This window comes from Crocuta crocuta, unplaced genomic scaffold (genome assembly GCF_008692635.1).
Source record: "Crocuta crocuta isolate KB4526 unplaced genomic scaffold, BGI_CrCroc_1.0 scaffold705, whole genome shotgun sequence".
NCBI classification, from domain to species: Eukaryota; Metazoa; Chordata; class Mammalia; order Carnivora; family Hyaenidae; genus Crocuta; species Crocuta crocuta.
In genome coordinates this window covers 99,322-112,073 of record NW_027527827.1, presented here as the reverse complement: position 1 = coordinate 112,073, position 12,752 = coordinate 99,322, and positions in this window count along the sequence as shown.

The window sequence follows — 12,752 nt, the reverse complement described above, 5'->3', positions numbered from 1 at the left end:
TTCTTTCTTGAAGCCTTGAGCACACAAGGTGACACAGTATGCTACTATTCCAGCTGTCTGGTCATGTGCCACAAGGTGGCGAGGATGAATTATCCTCTGGGACTCATAGGTGGGTGTGACCCAGAAAGGGAGCATCCTGACCCTTTCTAAGATTACAGACACTTCCAGAATGGTTTTGAATGCAAGTTCATATAGCTATGTATGCTGTATTACTCAGTGTTCTCCAGAGAAACAGAGCTAAATAGGGAATGTGTGTGTGTGTGTGTGTGTGTGTGTGTGTGTGTGTGTGGAGAGAGACAGAGAGAGTGATTTAAGGAATTTATAAGGACTTGGCTCTTGTGGTCATGAAGGCCAGCAAGTTCAAAATCAGCAGTGTGGGCGGCAGGCTCACGACCCAGGAGAGCTGATAAGGCAGATGAAGTCCAGAGATCTGTCAAAATGGGAAAAGTCCTGGATGGATGGTGGTGATATTTGCACAGCAGTGTGAATGTACTTAATGCCACTGAATTGTACACCTAAGTATGATCAAGACGGTCAATTTTATGTGTATTTTACTACAGTTAGAAATGAATTTAAAAATTTAACCAGCAACCTTTTATTATCTCACTGTTTCTGTGGGTCAGAAATTGAGGAGCAGCTTCACCGGGTGGTTCTGGCTCAGGGCCTCATAAGGATGCTGGCCGAGGCGAAAGTCATCGCACACGTGAAGGCTTCACTGGGGCTGGAGGGTCTCCTTCCAAGATGGCTACTCCCATGGCTGTTGGCTGGAGGCCTTGGTTTCATGCCCGTTGTCAGCAGGGAGCCTTAGTTTCTTATCACATGGACCTCTCCCAAAGGCTGCTTGAGTGTCCCCATAACATGGCAGCTGGTGTCCCTGGAGTGAGCCAAATCATGAAAGAGAGAGAGAGAGAGAGAGAGAGAGAGGCCACATGTTTATGATCTAGTCATACACTCATCATTTATGCAACAGCCTCTTTGTCAGAAGTGAGTCACACAGTTCAACTCACACTCAGGACAGGAGCATCAGTCCGTACCTTTTGAAGGGACTAGTGTTTAAGAATCTGTAGACATATTTCAAAACCTATTTAATGTTTATTTATTTTTGAGAGAGAGAGAGAGACAGACAGACAGACTGTGAGTAGGGGAGGGGCAGAGAGAGGAGGAGATACAGAATCTGAAGCAGGCTCCAGGTTCCGAGCTGTCAGCACAGAGCCCAAAGTGGGGCTTGAACTCACAAACTGTGAGATCATGACCTGAGCCAAAGTCAGGTGAAGTCAGAGGCTTAAGTGACTGAGCCACCAGGCGCCCCTAACCATTAAGTGTACATTTCATTGACATTAAGCATGTTCAGATTGTCGTACAACCATCGCTGGCATCCATCCGCAGAACCCTTCCTCTTCCCAAGCTGAAATTCTATATCCACTGAGCAGTTCCTCCCCTTTCCTCCCTCCCTTCCGCCCTAGTCACCACCGTTCTACTCTGTATCTCTATGAACATGTCTACTTTAGATACTTCCTATGGACGGAATTGTACTGTATTTCTCCTTCTACGAATGCCCTGTTTCACTTGTCATGATGTCCTCAAGCTTCATCCATGTTGTACCATATGTCAGATTTTCTTTAAAACTGTTTTTTAACATTTATTTATTTTTGAAAGAGAGAGAGAGAGAGTTGGGAGGGGCAGAGAGAGAGGTAGACAGAGGATCTGAAGCAGGTTCCGCATTGACAGCAGAGCCCGATGTGGACTCCAACTCAAGAACCATGACTTGAGCCAAAGTCAGCCCCTTAACTGACTGAGATGCCCAGGCACCCCGAATTTTCTTTCTGTTTAAGGCTGAGTAATATTCTGCTCTATGTAGGCACCACGTGTTCTTTATCCAGCCCTCCAGGAACGGTCGCAGGTTGGCTCCACCTCTGGGCTCTTATGATAATGTTGCCGCGAACGTGGGTGCAGTCTCCGCATTTCGTGAGTAATTCGCTTGATTCCAGCATTTAGATCCTGGGCTCCCAGACGTGAAGCCACATCAGGGGAAGAGCACACAGGCAGAAGATGCAGCCTCAGGTCCCCTCTCTGCCACATATCAGCCACATGCCACTGGGACAATCTCTTCACTTCTCTGCGCCTTGGAGGTTTCTGGGGGGCTCAGATGAAATAATGAGAATGAAGTGGCTGGAAAGACAGATGAGGAGGGAAGCAGATATAACAGTTGTGTGCTTCCTTGACTCCTTTTCCCAGCTCCCGGCTTGCTCTGCACAGGGAGATTCCTCCGGATGGCACTTTTCAGAAGGCGCACAATAGCATTCTCGTACGGAAGCTCATCATAGGGGCGTCCTTCCATGGGGCACCTGGGACCAGACGCTCAGAGCTGAAAGGCCACTTTCATGAAATAAAAACCCAATCTGTTCCCCAAATGGTTGGCCGTTGGTTATCCTTAATTCTCAGTATTCTTTCAGGCAAATGGGATTTTCCCCCTCAGCAGTTGATTGATTTGCATTATCATGGACACTAATTTGCCTGATACAGGAAAAGGCCCCCGATGCCCCCCTTACAGCTGTGCCATGATTATAAATGCAAAGATTCTTTCTGGAAGGATCTACAAGAACCTAACAGTAGTTGCCTCTAGGCAGGGAGGTTTGGGGTTTGGGGTAAGGTGGGAGAGAGTGTATTTTTTAACGTAAATTCTTCTGTATTTTTTCAGGGGCAAATGTTATGTTGTGTTTTACTTTAAAAATGAAACCATTATTCTTGAAGCAAAAACAGATACTAACCCTGTGTTCATTCATCTCTGAGTCAGGGGGGAAAAAAGATTAAAATGGCAGAGGAAACAGTTCTTGAATCAGAAGATAAAGCCAGGCCCCCCAAATTATAAACCAGATGAAGTTGCTTTAGGAGCCACGGTGTGTAAGATCTGTCAATGAACAATATGAGAGTTGCATAAGACAGGGAACAAATTCTAGTTTTGCCACTTGTTTTTTCTTTTGAGAGAGAAAGAGTGAGTGAGGTTGGAGAGGGGGTGGGGAGAGGAAAGAGAGAGAGAGAGAGAGAGAGAGAGAGAATCCTATGCAGGCTTGTTGCCCAGTGAGGAGCCCAGGGCGGGGCTTCATCTCACCACTGTGCGATCATGACCTAAGCTGAGATCAAGAGTCAGATGCTCAACCCACTGAGACCCCCAGGCACCCCCTCTTTTGCCACTTTGTAGTAACCTACCACCTTCAAGTTTCAGTTTCCTCACCTGCAAAATGCAGATAATAATGCCCATCCATTACTACTGATGTTGTGAGGGTATTTGGTGTCTTTCTCAAGGGAACTTTGAAGAGCACAGCTCCCAAAGGAAGACAGGCAATTTCACTCGTTATATGTCTGCTGTGTGCCAATTATCACGCTGAGTGTTTACCTATATTTTATTTAATCATCATGGTTATGGTGCCATGTAGATACTCATTTTATAGAGAGGGTGGAAGCTCAGAGAAGTTCAGTAACTTGCTCAAAATCACACAGCTAAGTGCAGCAGAAGCAGAGTTTGAATGGGGGTCGGTCTGATAACAAAGCCGGGTTCTCCACTCTCCTCACCTGGACTTCAATCCCCAGGACATGCACTGTGGGGACTCTTTGAGGCAAGAAGCAGTCCTGTCTGGAATGCATTACGGGGAGCAGTTTGTAGCCTCCTCTCCCAAAGACCTGCCCCAGCTAGTTTTGGAGCCCACGTTTCCTTCCATAGCAAAACCAGCATTCATTGGGCAAATAGACAACAGACAGTCCTACAAGTGGGTGACCCAGTGTTATAATCACCTTTCAAGTGGACCATGGAGTTTGCGTGTGACTCAAGCCAAAAGTTCTAATAGTAGAGTATGTAAATTAGAAAAAAAAATTTTATGTTTTATTTATTTCTGAGAGAGAGAGAGAGAGAGACAGCATGAGCAGGGAAGGGTCAGAGAGAGAGGGAGACACAGAATCTGATACAGGCTCCCGGCTCTGAGCTTTCAGCACAGAGCCTGATGCGGGGCTCGGACCCACAAACAGTGAGATCATAACCTGAGCTGAAGTCGGACGCTCAACTGACTGAGCCATCCAGGTGCCCCGTAGAGAACGTAAATTTAGGAAAATTGCTTTAAAATGTAAATTCCATGGTAAATCCAAGTAACTGGAAAACTCAAAAAAACCAGAGTGTTTTTCAATGTATAACTGATCGCTGATGTTATGTTTTCAAGGCATAATTGATGGTGGGTGTTGCGTTATATTATTTTCACATTAATTCCCTTTAGACACTGAGCCAGGTGCTGGGGACACAAAGGTGAATTAGACACAGACCTGCCCTTAACAAAGTCACTCTGGTGTAGGGAAAATGCTGGGGGTGAGGCTGGGTGGCTGAGGTACCAGAGGTAGGGCTGAGAGCAGCAGACGGAGGACAACCCAGGCAAGCCACACAGCGTTAACTAGAAAAGGGAATTCCTCTTCTGGATGAGGAGAAACGAACCATACCTGGATTGCCAACACTTAGAGATTAATCAAATAATTGTGGAACCCTAATTTTTGGTACTTTAACACTGTTCGTAAATTCCATTTATGGGGCCGCCTGGGTGGCTCAGTTGGTTGGGCACCGACTCTTGATTTTGGCTCAGGTCATGATCTCACTGTTCATGAGTTCAAGCCCCGGGTGGGGCTCTGGGCTGATGGGATTCTCTCTGCCTCTCCCCTGCTCATGCTCCCTCTCTCAGAATAAATAAATAAACTTAAAAAAATTAATAAAAAAATTCCATTTGTGGAGTGGCCCTCTGAGATGCACCGATGATTTAATGTAAATGAGATGTTCTGACAACAACTTCGACATCAATCATTCCATACTGAAAATTACAAAGATGGTAGCGTTGAGGGTGGGGGGTATCCATGAATTCTAGTCCTGTGGTACCTAAGTGATGCCCTGCACACAGCAAGGGCTCCTTAAGTATTTTCTGTGGGAATGGATGAACACTCCTCCAAGATCACCAATGTGTAGTCACGCTGATGCTCCTGCTTTCTTTCAGCAAATATTTCGTGATGGCCTTGCTGCTGTCAGATGCTGCTCTGGGCACCACACAAAACAGACAGATTCCTGCCCTTGAGTTTACATTCTTTTGAGGGAGGTGGATAATAAACAAGATGCTTAAGTAAAATGCATAGAATGTACCATATTATTATGTATTATAGATGACCTCCTGTTGTCATGTTATTACCTTCATTTCATGTTATATTATTATATGGTGATCATTTCTAAAACTTTTCTTAAATGTTTTATTATTTTTTTTTGCAAGAGAGTGCAAGTGGGGGAGGGGTGGGGGCAGATGATCCAAAGTGGGTTCCATGCTGACAGCAGTGACCCAGAGGCAGGGCTCCAACTCATGAATCCTGAGATCATGACCTAAGCCAAAGTCAGATGCTCAACCAACTGAGCCACCCAGGCATCTCCATGGTGATCATTTCTAAGGAGAAAATTGAAGCCTAGAGGAGGGAAAGAAGGTGTCAGTAGCAGAGTAAGGGATGGAAAAGAAAGAAAGAGTGGCCAGGGAAATCTTCATCGAGAAGGTACATTTTGTTTTTTTTTGTTTTTTTATTTTATTTTATTTTATTTTTATTTTTATTTCAAGGAGAGAGAGAGACAGCACGAGCAGGGGAGGGTCAGAGAGAGAGGGGGTGACAGACTCTGAAACAGGCTCCAGGCTCTGAGCTGGCAGTCAGCACAGAGCCCGACGCGGGGCTCGAACCCACCAACTGCGAGATCATGACCTAAGCGAAAGTCGGACGCTCAACCGACTAAGCCACCCAGGCGCCCCGAGAAGGTACATTTTGAATGAAGATCTGAGGGGGGCAAGGGAGTGAGCCACCTGGGTATACGAAGGGACTGTGATTCCAGCAGAAGGAACAGCCATTGGAGGGGCACCTGCGTGGCTCAGTCGGTTAAGTGTCTGACTCCGGCTCTGGTCATGATCTTGCGGTTTGTGAGTTTCAGGCTTGTGTCTGTGCAGACAGCTCAGAGCCTGGAGCCTGCTTGGGATTCTGTGTCTCCCTCTCTCTCTCTGCTTCTCTCCTGCTCGTGCTTTCTCTCTGTGTCTCTCAAAAATAAATAAACGTTAAAAAAAAAAAAAAGAAATAAAAAAAGAAGGAACAGTCAGCGGAAAGGCTTCAGATGGGGTGTGTTTGGTGTGTTTCAGGGAAAGAAGAAAAGCAGTGTGGCTGGACAGAGTGAACAGAGCGGAGAAAAGAAAGAGAGGAGGTCAGAGAGATTTGGGCTGGTGACGCCTCACATAGGACCTTTTAGGCCAGTGGACCCACTCCTAGGAGATTGGGAGCTATGGCAGTTTCTAAGCAGAGGCGTGACATGATTTTAACAGGATGCTTCTGCTTGACCCATTGCAATAAACAGTAGGAGCGGGGGGGGGCGGGGCCAGGCCAGGAGTAGTGAGACCATCAGGAGGCTGTTGTGATCACCCAGGTGGGAGGCACTCCGTTTGTGGAGTTTTAAAAATCTTAAGAACTTTTTATTACGGAAAATTTCAAACATACAAATTAGAGAGAATGTGGAGGGAATCCCCACATTCCCATCAGCCAGCTTCAAGAATCCACACCTGGCCACTGTTACTTTATCTCCATTTCTACCCAATACACTGAATTATTTTAAAGAAAATCCCAGATATATAATTTCAGTTGTAAATACTTCAAAGTGTATCTCTAAAAGATAAGAACTTAAAAAATACTATAATAAAGGAATCACAATGAAAACACTAGCAATATGTAAATATGCAGTCCGTATTTTAGACCCATAAAATGCTTTGACAATTGATTTGTTCAAATCAGGATCCAAAGTCCATATACTGCCTTGTACTAAAATATATATAACATGAGAAATTTACCACTTGTAGCATTTTTTATTTTAATTATTTTTTAATGTTTACTTATTTATTTTGAGAGAGAGAGAGAGAGAGCATGAGGAGGGGAGGGGCAGAGAGACAGGGAGAGAAAGAAATCCCAAGCAGGTTCCGCACCGTCAGCACAGAGCCAGATAAGGGACTCAAACTTCACGAACTGTGACATCATGACCTGAACAGAAATCAAGAGTCGGACACTTAAGCAGCTGAGCCACTCAGGCGGCTCCCATTTGGAGCATTTTAAAGTCTACAGGTCGGTGGCATTAAGGAAGTTCACATTGTTACACAACCACCACCATTATCCTCGTCTGTAACTTTATCATCTTCCCAAACCGGAACTCTGTCTCCATGAAACACGAACTTCCCATGCCCCCTTCCCTCAGCCCCTGGCACTCGCCACTCTACTTTCTGTGTCTGTGAATTGGACTCCTCTTAGATACCTCGTTTATCTTAAGTCTCCCTGAAATGATATGCTCCCAATTCTTCTCTTGACATTTTTTGTTGGTGAAATCAGTGCATTCTGGAGATGGCTAATTACATACCTATGTATTGTTCAACTTGCTCCTTTGTCCTCTGTTTCTTATACGCTGGTTAGAGGGATTTGTTTGTTTACTTTTGCTTATTTTAAAATACCGTTTGGGGGGCGCCTGGGTGGCTTAGTCGGTTGAGCGTCCGACTTTTGCTTAGGTCATGATCTCGCGGTTCGTGGGTTCGAGCCTCGCATCGGGCTCTGTGCTGACTGCCAGCTCAGAGCCTGGAGCCTGTTTCAGAGTCTGTATCTCCCTCTCTCTCTGACCCTCCCCTGCTCACACTGTCTCTCTCTCCTAGAAATAAATAAAAACATTAAAAAAAATAAAATAAAATACCGTTTGAAGGCAGCATGGACAGGATTTCCTGGCAAACTGAATGTGGGGGATGTGAGAGTCGGGTCGAGGATAACTCGAGTGGAGAATGGAGTTGCCTTTTACTGGGCAGGGGAAGACCTAGGGAGGTACAGGTTTGGGGAGGGGACAATCTGTCCAGACACTGTAGGTTTGAACCGCTTATTGGAAACTCAGGTGCAGTGATGGTTAGGGCAGGAGATGGCACACACACTAGACGAAGTCACCAAGGAAGCAAATGCAGATTGAGATGTGGGGGAGGGGAAGGGCAGAAAAAGTTTAAGGACTGAGCCCTGGGACATTTATTTGTTTTTTTTTTAAATTTTTTTTTATTTATTTCTAGGAGAGAGAGAGAGAGACAGCGTGAGCAGGGGAGGGTCAGAGAGAGAGGGAGTCACAGACTGAAACAGGCTCCAGGCTCTGAGCTGGCAGTCAGCACAGAGCCCGACGCGGGGCTCGAACCCACGAACCGCGAGATCATGACCTAAGCGAAAGTCGGACGCTTAACCGACTAAGCCACCCAGGCACCCCAGAGCCCTGGGACATTTAAACATTAAGTGCCAGGGAGATCAGGAATGAACCAGCAAGGGAGACTGAGAGGGGCAGCCAGCAAAATAGGAAATGGGAGAGTGTATCCTGGAAGGCAACTCTTCCAAGGAGGAGAGAATGAAAAATGGGGCTAGCATGCGAGGACAGGTCAAGTAAGCTGAGGACTAAACATTCATTATTATTAGATGAAACAGAGATGCCCTCCTTATTGATGTCCTTTAAACAGAGCATTATAATTAAATCAACACTGAAACATTTCCAAGAGAGTCCTTTCATGTACAGGGATTAGTGGACGGCAATACCCAATGATTACATAACTTAGCAGTTAAGAGCAGAAGTCCTGGAGTAAGGAGACCTGGATTTGCATATTAGGGCAATGAACCCGGAAGCCTCAGTATTCTTACTGTAAAATAGGAATAATAATAGGCCCTACCCCACAGGGCTCGTGTGTAGATGACGTGAGATGATGTGAGAACAACAGTAAGCAGGGTGCCTGGCTCATCTCAAGTGTCTGGCAATTTGTTGCTGTATGGTAAGATGACTCAGGGAAGCACATGACTGTCAGCTACTCTTGCATAGGTATTAAAAAAAAAAAGGAAAAGCCATCATTTTAGTTAAATGTGTGCTTTAAATAGAGAAAAAGACAACCACAATTGGAATTTTGCTGACAAAATACATAGTAATTTTAGCATAAGTTGAAAAGCATGTTTAAGAAAAAAAATCTCTGAAATAATAATTCCAACTGAACAAAAGAATTCTAGACCTGGGTCACAGAGGGAGGAAACTTCTCTTTGCCTTGAAAAGTTCCTGGCTTAGTTACATGACTTACTATCATTACAGAGTGTAAACACCTGGATGAGATTATTCGCCTTCCCTTTGGCTTTGTGCAGTGTCTGCTTTTAAAAGACTTTGCTTCAGCTTTTATTTGTTTTCTGTATTTAAGCAAATAAACACCCAACATTTTCCAAGAGCATTTTAACTCTGAGCTGCTCCCAAGGAAAGCAGGAAATGAGCTTGCCCACAAATCCAGATGAAAACAAGGGGCCTGCACCATCGCCACACATCTGGTGACCAGACAAGCTCACTAAATCTCAGCTGGGATGGATGGTCCTCAAGAGCAGGCAAGTTGGTTTTAGACATCCCGTGACATCAGAACAAAGCCAGATGGGGGTGGATGCTTAACGTTGTTAGTTCATCGAAAGAAGGCAAAACCAAGCACTGCACTGATTGAGAACAGTGACCCACATGATGTGGCCCAGTGTGGCTTCGGTGCTAAAAATCGCTCTCATGTAGTATGGAACTGTTACTCTTTACTTCTGGGGGTACAAACGGGGACCACCATCCGGAAGGCAATGTGGCAATGTGTAAAGAGAGCCTTAAAGCTCTAAACACAAAGATGTTCATGGAGTGTTATGCATAATATTTAAAATAAGAAACAAATTAAATGTTTAAAATAAGAAACAAATTAAATGTCTATCAATAGAGGACTAGGTAAGCCTAGTACAGTAGTAGCTCTATTGGGAGGACTTTTTAAAAAATATTATTTATTGTCAAATTGGCTTACATACAACACCCAGGGCTCATCCCGACAAGTGCCCTCCTCAATGCCCATCACCCATTTCCCCTCTCCTCCACCCCCACCCACCCTCTGTTGATTCTCTGTATTTAAGAGTCTCTTATGGTTTGTCTCCCTTCCTCTTCTTACCTATTTTTTCCCCTGTCCCTTCCTCCATGGTCTTCTTTGGGAGGACTTTTATATTGATAGTTACTAAAGATAATGTTTCCTCTCTTCTTCCCTTCAATATTGAATTCCTACCATGTCCCAGGCACTGTTCTAAGCTTTTGGGATACATAAAAGGGGAAAAAAAAAAAAAAAAAGCCAAGATGCTATTCTGGTGAGGGGAGGGAAGGGAGCACAGGAGAGAGAGAACAGAGGGTAAGTTACAAGGCTATCAGTGCTCTGTATAACCGAGGAGTAAGGTGAATTGTGCCAGTCGAGGTGAGGAAATGGGGTGAGCAAGCTTCTGTTTAAAATAAAATAGTCAGGGGGCGCCTGGGTGGCTCAGTCAGTTAAGCGTCCGACTTCAGCTCAGGTCACGATCTCACGGTTCATGGGTTCGAGCCCCGCGTCGGGCTCTGTGCTGACAGCTCAGAGCCTGGAGCCTGCTTCGGATTCTGTGTGTGTGCCTCTCTCTCTGCTCCTCCCCAGCTCATGCTCTGTCTCTGTCTCTCAAAAATGAATAAACGTTAAAAAATATTTAAAAAAATAAAAAAATAGTCAATGTCAGTCTCATCCACTGAAAAAGCATGAGGTGAAGGTGGAAGCCAAGACGTTATCTGGGTAGCATACAAGATTGTGAGCATATGAAAAATACTAGTATTAAGTGAAAACCTGTGAGCAAAACTATGTATTGAGGGTAAAAAAACTGGAAAGAAAAAGTCAACGCAGCAACAGTAATTGCAAAGATAAGATCTGTGATGATCCCTTTCCCCCCCTTCTTTCCACTTTGCATTTTCCTACTTTAGTGAGCGTGTCTTAACGAGAAAATAACCCACGAGNGGGGCCCGGCTGCCGGCCCCGAGCGGCCTTCCCCAGTTTGCGCCCAGAAGGGGCGGCCCGGCCGGTGGCCTTCCCGGAGGTGGGGGGCGGAAGGAGGAGCGTGCCGGCCGCAGGACATGCCCCGAGACGGCTCCGGCTCCCGAGCCCGCGAGAGCAGGGGCGGTTTACTAGCCTGCTGTGGGTCGCGCGCAGTTGATGCGCCCGTGTTGTTCCAAAGCACCCTGTTTGGGATCCCCTTCACCTCTCGAGATGCCAGGACCCTGGGTGCCGGGTGACGGAAGTCCGGATCAAAGGAGCTTAAGTGCCAAAGGGAAATTTAGGCCTCTTTTTTTTTTTTTAAGTCTTTACTCCACACTAGGTACTTAATTTTTTTATTTTTTATTTTTTGTACAAATAGTTTATTGTCAAGTTGGTTTCCATATAACACCCAGTGCTCATCCCCACACGTGCCCTCCTCCATGCCCATCTCCCCCCCCCCCACGCCCATCAGTCCTCAGTTTGTTCTCAGCATTCAAGAGTCTCTCATGGTTTGCCTCTCTCGCTTTCCCCCACCATTTTTAACCGCGGATTCTGATTTGCAGAGTCCTGGGTGGGGCCCGTGTATCCCCCTTGCCCGCACACACCCTTCATTTTCCAGAATCTTCTCAGATCCTGACCTCCCCTGTCCTCACCCCCTTGGGTCTTAGGTATATTTCCGAAAGCTCCAGCCCACTCCGTCCTTTCCCTTACCCTGGCAGGAGAAAGTTGCTTGTATTTTCTCCGCTTTGCAGGTAATGGTAAGAACGGCTAACAGTTAACTAAGCACTGTGGCAGGCACTCCACGCGGGCCGTCTTCTTTCGCTTTCCCGACAACAGCGGAGGATAGGTTAATTATAACCCTGACTTTACGGTTGAAGAAGCCGAGGCACAAAATGATGATACTTGCTCAGAGTCCCACAGGAGCGAGTGGTAGGGCTGGGGTACAAGCTGGCACACAGGCAATTTGACTCCAAAACCCGAATTATAATCTCACCCCTGGATTTACAGGTGAGAAGACTGAGACGGAGAAAAGTAACTTGCCCAAAAGATGGGATTGTTAAATGCTGTAGGATCCGTCTCTTTGAGACGCTTACAATTTAGTTGCAAGGCAGCGCATGGCCAAGGGCTTAGAGGAATGGTGAAAACAGCTGAATGGGGAAGGCAACTCCCTAGAAGGGTTAGGATTTGGTAGGGGTGTGTGAGCAGGGAGCAGCTGCTAAAACCACTGCGGAGATCGTGCGGGTATATATCCTGCTGGAATTGAGGCATTGAGGGAAAGGGAGAATGAGAGAAAAGGTTGGATGGGGGTAGTTCCTGCTCAGTCACAGCAAATTTGTGGCAATCACTTGAGTTTCTTCTCATCTTCTCATCATCCAATGGAATTGGAGTCCACGTGTCCCAAATTTACCTTTCCTTTTCCAGCTTTAGGATTTTTCCAGTATCCATGTGCTACCATTAATTTACTAGTTAACTACACGCACCTTTTAAACACACTTTTGGATTGGAGTACACTGTATGTACAGAAAAGAGCAGTCATCACGATACAGCTCACAACCTGACCATCCCTGTGCAGCCAGCACCAGCTAAAGAAACGTTTTCTGTACCCGAGAACCCCCCTTCAGGCCTCTGGCTCCCATACCAAGGGCAAACCCTAGGATTTCTAATAACATAAAAGTTTCACCTTTCTATATTTACTTTTTAAATAAATTTAGCATTGTTTTAAGCATTAATCCATGCAAGCACTGCTTTGTTCTAGATATTTTCTGTACACATACATGTATGCATCCTATTGAAATTTAAAAAGTCTTTGCATACATCACCTACAAACATCCTAGAAGCTATCTT